The 6,838-nt window shown below is 47.1% G+C and overlaps 1 pseudogene; it reads left to right on the plus strand.

Annotated features, from left to right (window-relative positions):
- The first annotated feature begins 1,385 nt into the window (after window positions 1-1,385).
- Window positions 1,386-2,521, plus strand: LOC148183360 (endogenous retrovirus group K member 6 Gag polyprotein-like; annotated as a pseudogene).
- Window positions 2,522-6,838: the final 4,317 nt, after the last annotated feature.

Raw genomic sequence — 6,838 nt, forward strand, 5'->3', positions numbered from 1 at the left:
CTCACAAGGTCCCATCTAGGGTCACCAAAATGTTAGCGTTCAGGAACACATAATCATGGAATGATTATATGAAGGGGCTTTATTGAAGAGCTCTGGTTGTCAGGGGTACGCATACCCAAATCTGACCTGACTTGGTTTTGATCTGAACGTTTTTATACTCTATTGTTATGTAACTTACATATTAATTATTAAACTTACATTGTTCTATTGTATGCACTGATTTTACCCAAGCATGGATTTCTTGTGATATCCCCAAAGCCCCTAACATAGTTTCTCATGATTATTTAAACAATAATTATATGTAAACTCATCTAACAATTATATAATTTATCATATACTGACTACACAGGTGCAGTTTGACATGATGTTTAGCAAGTACAAGGCCTAACATTTCCCAGGGCCTACTTTTAGCACTTTTCCTAGGGCTTGCCACGCCTAACTTGCTAACTCCCCTAATTTCTATGATTTTACAATCTTTTACTATCAGTAGGGCCTTCTCTCTTGATGGTTCCCTTCGGCCCCCCTGTGCCCTCTGTGCCCCTTTCTCCTGCATCTCAAGGGACAGTACAGCAGTCCCACAGCAGACCGCCAGTGCGGTGGGGGGGACGTGCTTTTGGCCCCCCAACTTCCATCCGTGGGGCCTGTGCATGTGCCAGCCTTGCTGGGCAACCGCCGCTTCAGACCGCTGGCCCCTTGGCACCTCTGCTTCCAGCTACAGGGCCCAGACCTGTGCTGGCACTGCCTCCTCCTCCTGCCTACTACAGCTGCTCTGCCACCATGCCTTCTGCTGTTTCTGAGCAACAGCCTGCAGCAGCTGCCCCCTGCCTCCACATCTCTGGCCAGCCTGCCCTCCTCCGCTTCCTGCGCATCATCTCATGTGCTGCTGCCCCAGGACAGGGACAGTGATCCAGCCAGTGACCAACACTCCACCCCGCAGCAGTGCACAAGTCTTGTAGCTGAGCACTGAAACTGCCAAGCTGCGAGATCGTCCCAGAGCCATCTCTGGATGCTACCACAGTGTCAGGTGACCGTACATTCAAAGCATCCAGGACGCTTTTGGGACATGGTGAAACAGCGAGCTCTGGATAATGGGAAATTGGGAATTACTCGAGAGGCTGGGAACACCAGGAACCGGAATTATTAATGACATGGGTGTTGGGGGGAGAGAAATAGAGAGAGGACCAGGAGCCACTTCGGGCTCTGATGAAGAGATGCAGACAGATTAGGAAGTCGGTGGGGCACCACAAGGGGCTGTCCAAGACTTCCTTGTGTTTAAGGCTGCCCTGAACAGGGGACAGACTGACAGGCATGATGTGATCACATGGAAGGTAGTACAGGATATACAAAGTAAAGTGGCACAATAAGGACTTGGCTCTTCCGAAGTTATGCAGATTATCAAGTTGATAAGCACTGATCTGCTTGCTCCATTTGATATTAGACACCTGGCTCAAGTGTTATTCCAACCTGTGCAATTTAGAGTCTTTGAGGATAATCGGAGGCAGATGGCTCAAAGAGCTGCAAATGAGAACATGGGTATGCCTGTACATGATCCCAGACATGGTGTTAAACTGGATGTCCTTATAGGAATAAGTGATTATTCCAATCCTGATCTCCAGGCCCGTTGGGACCCTAGAGTCCTTGAACAGGGACAGAAAATCAGTATCGGAGCAATGCTGAAGACTATAGAAACAGCTGCTCCTGGGTCATGATATGTGAAAATCACTCAAGGTTTAAAGGAACCATTCTTTCCATTTGTTGAGAAAATAGCAGTGACCTTAGAGAAACAGGTTGAGGATGATAACCTGAGACAGATCCTGTGTAAACTAGCAAGGGATAATGCTAATGAAGACTGCAGGAAGATCATAGAGGCTCTTCCAGGGGACCTCTCAATAACAGAGATGGTCCAAGCATATGCCCAAGTAAGCTCTGTAGAGTACAAAATGTCTGCTTTGGCTGCTGCTTTAACATCAAAACAAGGGGGCCATCAGGGTGGTTTCCAGAAGCAAAGAGATGCTCAGAGTAAGGCTTAACAGGTGAAGCACAAGAAAAAAGGAAAGGGTAATTTCTTGTGTGCTAGATGTAACAAGCCAGGTAATTTTGCGAGCCAATGTAAATCTAGATACCATGCCAATGGTCAGTTTTTGATTGATTCAGGAAACTTGAGCAGGAGCACACAAGGGAGCTGTGTTCTGACACAAATGAGTTCCCAGGGCACAGCTCCAGTGCAAGCCTGTTGCACTATATTAGGAACAGCAAGGCAGTGTGACATGACTCTCTTAGCTGCATTGTCCAAGAGAGCAAAGTTTATTATTCTTAATCTTCTTTTATACACATGTTCGAGAAGGTCCGAGAGGTAAAACTCTCATTGGTCATTAAAGGTACACATCACCACCATTGGTTAAGTGGAACACCACCCCTTGACTGCTTTCCTAAACACCACCTGCAAAGATTGTTGTCCTTTACCAAGGACTGTTTGGATTCTTTCTCATGTTTCTCAGGCCAGAGTGAGAAGCCTCTGTGACTCAGTTTCATACAGGCTCTGTTCCTTGCTTGCTTTTTACATCCACACAGGCCTACTGACAGCTTAGTGACAGCACCCAAGGATCTTCCAGGGTGGATTTACACACCGTAGCAACAGTCACACTAGATTCTAGTCGTGTGTATAAGGTTCCCCTGGATGCATTTGGCCCTCTGGGTCAAGGATTAAGTGCACTGTTTGTCGGAAGATCTAGTGCAACCGTACAGGGGATCTTTGTGCATCCAGGAGTCATTGATGCTGACTTTACAGGACAAATCTGTGCCATGGTTTCCACACCCACCCCCCTTGTTACTATACCTGAAAAGACACGCATTGCTCAACTTGTGCCTTTTAAGTCCTGTGTTCCTAGGACTGTTGACTGGACTCATGGAGATGGTGGCTTTGGATCTACTGGACTGCCGTAGGTTTTCTGGTCTGCATGCATTTCCAATCAGAGACCTCAAATGACGTGTACCCTCAGTCTACCAAATGCCAGCCCACCTCAGATCCAGCTCCAAGGTCTCATCGACACCGGCACAGACCTGACAATCATCTCCTTCCCTGCGTGGCCTCTATCCTGTCCCTTGACTTCTGTTGATTCAGCCATTGTGGGTCTGGGAGGTGCTACACTGTCCTTTGTGAGCCAACAGTCTGTGATGATCAAAAACCCAGAGAGGCAAACAGCTACAGTCTGGCCTTATGTCACTGCAGCTCCACTTAACCTCTGGAGGCAGGATATATAGGCAGCATGGGGGGTATGGATTGGGATGCATTTTTGATGGGGGCCGCTGTGGTGAAGGGCACACAGCATTCCATGCTGCCTTTACAGTGGCTGGTGACCAAACCCATCTGGGAAAACCAGTGGTCCCTGGCAAAAGAGAAGTTAGTTGCCCTTCGTTAATTAGTCCAGGAACAATTGCAGCAGGGACACATGGAACCTTCCACTAGTCCCTGGAACAGTCCTGTTTTTGTGGTCAAGAAAAAATCTGGGAAGTGGAGATTGTTACAGGATCTCTGGAGGATCAATGCAGTCATGGAAAGCATGGGGGCACTGCAGCCTGGCACGCCCCCACTTACCATGCTACCTATGGGGTGGACAATTCTGATCATTGATTTAAAGGAATGTTTTTTTATGATTCCTTTGCATCCTGATGACAAGCAAAAATTCGCTTTCATGGTACCTACAATTAACAATGCTGAACCTGTGCAGAGGTACCAATGGAAGGTTTTGCCACAGGGCTGCAAGAACAGCCTATCTGTCAATGATATGTGGCTTAGGCCTTGTCCGGGGTCCTCGAGCAGTTCCCTGAGGCATTCTGCTATCATTACATGGATGACATCCTGGTGGCAGCATCCACCCAGGACGAACTGCTGAGGATACAGCCCCAGCTGTTCAATGCCCTGCTTTCTTATGGTCTGCAGGTGTCGCTGTTGGACACGAAGTAGAAGGGTGGATTCATTCACAGCATCCAGAACGAGATGCTCAGGAAAGCTTTATTATCCAAACTTTTCAGCTTTTTATAGGGTATTGCGATACAGGTTTAACATGATTGGTAAAGGGAGCACCACCTCTCTGTCCCATTGGTGGGACAAGAGGAAACACACTAACCACAGCTGTACAGAAGTATTTTGAGAAAATGAAATTTTTTACAATAATAGTCCTTGAGCGAGAGATGATCTCAAGAGACTTTCCCTTGGGAACAGATCAGCCACTCACAGGCTGGAGCTCTCTCAGACTCAAAAAAATCAGGTCCACATGCAGGTGGCTCCAGAGAAGGTTCAACAGCATCCTCTTTGGAAATACTTAGGAGTCAAAATCTTAGATCAAACCATTTACCATCAGGAGGTGCAATTCACAGATTCTATCAAGACTCTGAATGATGCCCAGAAGTTGATGGGTATCATCATGTGGTTATGTCCTTACTTGGGGCTGACCACAGCACAGTTATCCCCATTGTTCAATATTTTAAAGTGGGACCCTGATCTGAATTCGCCTCGAGAGCTGACTCCTGAAGTGCAGCGAGCGCTGGTGGATGTACAACAAGCTGTCTCTGCTCGTCAAGTTTACTAAGTAGATCCCTCCATTGATATCACTGTCTTTATTACTGTCCTGGGGTGACTTTATGATACTGGTATCCCCAATCGTCTGGTTTATGTTATATATTAAGTTCTGCACCTTTAAGGCTGGCTTTGAGAGCAAGAGAGGGGGAAGAAGAAGCGCGCAGTTTGTGTTAAGGAAAAACATCACTCCCACACATCTCGCTCCTGGACTGTGGTGTCTGCAGCACGGACAGACAGCGGGACAGAGCTTCTCTCTGGCTTTTAGTTAGTTTTAGCTAGCTGAGGCAGAGGAGTTCCCTGGACCTTTGTTTGTTTTTTTCCCAATTTTCTTGGATCTGTGCAAGCCTGCTCTGGACTGAACACCCAGCCAAACCCCAGGAGCTCACGCCTGTGGCCCACCGGGGCCTGGGCCTCGGCACTTTCCAGCGCCGGAGGGACTGATAAGAACCTGAGCGAGCCGAGCTACACCACATGAAAAGGACTTTTCTTCCTAGACTTGCCATCCCATCGAACAGCAAGAGGTTTTATTATTTAATATTACTCAATTTCTGTTAAATAAACAGCTTTTTTCCACTTCTCTCTAAGGAATTTTTTCTTTTCCCGGACCAGTTAGTGGGGAGGGGCATTTCCCTGGGGAAATTCCCATTTGGAGTTTTCCTTCCTAATTTGCCCTAAACTAAGACAAATACAGTTTTTTTGGCGCCCAACGTGGGGCTCGAGAAAGTGGAAAAACCTGTACTGAGTGTTGGTTGTATTTATTCTGTATTGGGATAAAGCAGTCAGTAGCCATGTTGTTTGGATACATAATGTCTCTTGGGGTGGAGGCCTTCATGTGGACCTGGTCCCTAAAAGTTTTTGAGGTTTTAATACCTGTCTTTGCCCTCTTTCACAGTAGAGGGGCACGGATTAGAATGGTTATTGTGCTGGGCTCGGTGATAATGATTTATAGGAAGTTTATAGAACTACTGAAGTTTCTGTCAGGTATGTTTGGTTTATGGTTTCTTCGCCCGACCCTGCCTCCCAGTCCCAGTAGCACATTTTGGGAGTTTATTGGTAATTGCACACAGTTTGTTAGAGGAAGACCAGGGGATGAGGCTTTTCAGCCTTTTCTTTCCTTCTTCTCCTTTGAATCTGTTATGTCCCTCTTTGAGAATATCCAGTTTCCCCTGAGTGTTAAGGATACCACATTCCTGGTCACTTTCCTGGTAGTTCAGCTGTTGAGCTTCCTCTATATGGTCTGCAACTTCTCTAGAGTGAGGGCTGAGATATCCAGAGGAGCCAACGAGACCCCTGCCCCAGAAGTAGACTCAGGTGTGGGAAATCCTGATTGGTGTAGAGAATGGGAGAGAATTGGCCGAACTCTGAAGGAATTTTCTGATCCCCCAGCCTGGGAATTTTCACGTGAACAAATTCAGAACCCAGATGAAGTAGGGAAATATCTGGAAGAGAATTGCTGTGATGATTCTAAGAAGAAAAATATCATTGCAATAAGCTGGGCCCTAGCATATGCTTATCGCACGCTGCTAGATACTGTAGGGCAGGCAGATAAATCAGCAGCTACCCCAGTCACTCAGGCTGCAGCCAAGCCAGCAGCCAAACCAGACAGTGAACCTAAGCCAGTGTCTGTTGCTCCTGCCACGAGAGGCATGAAATTCAAAACCAAAAACCGATCGGCCAGTAGATGATGATAATGGTGATGCGGGGGAAGGACCCTCAAGACCAGCAACTGATCAAAAATCAGAAGGCACTGGTGAACCTTTCTCCCTGAAGGACCTTCGTGGCCTGAGAAAAGATTACACTCGACGAGCTGATGAATCTATAATTAGTTGGTTAGTCCGTCTGTGGGATGCTGCAGGTGAGGCTACAGTTCTGGATGGCACTGAAGCGAGGCATCTGGGGTCCCTGTCACACGATCCGGTTATTGACCAGGAGATGATGAGGGGGGCTGACCCTTATAGTCTCTGGGAACGGGTCCTAAGAAGCGTGGCACAAAGATATCTGTGTGCAGACGATCTCTATATACAGCAAACTCGTTGGAAAACCATAGAACAAGGCATTCAGCGTTTGAGAGAAAATGGCAATAGTAGAGATTGTCTTTGTGGGTGACTTAGGTACTAGAAATCCAGACTTGGTGCCATGTACATCTGTGATGTGGCGAAAACTTGTTCGACTTGGGCCACAAGAATACGCTTCTGCTTTAGCAACAATGAAGCGGGATGACCGGGAGGAGACTGTGCTGGATATGGCGAAGAAGCTTCG

The sequence above is a fragment of the Pseudopodoces humilis genome, chromosome 12, assembly GCF_049639895.1.
Source record: "Pseudopodoces humilis isolate 2021_Gansu_Grassland_sample_001 chromosome 12, ASM4963989v1, whole genome shotgun sequence".
Taxonomy (NCBI): Eukaryota; Metazoa; Chordata; class Aves; order Passeriformes; family Paridae; genus Pseudopodoces; species Pseudopodoces humilis.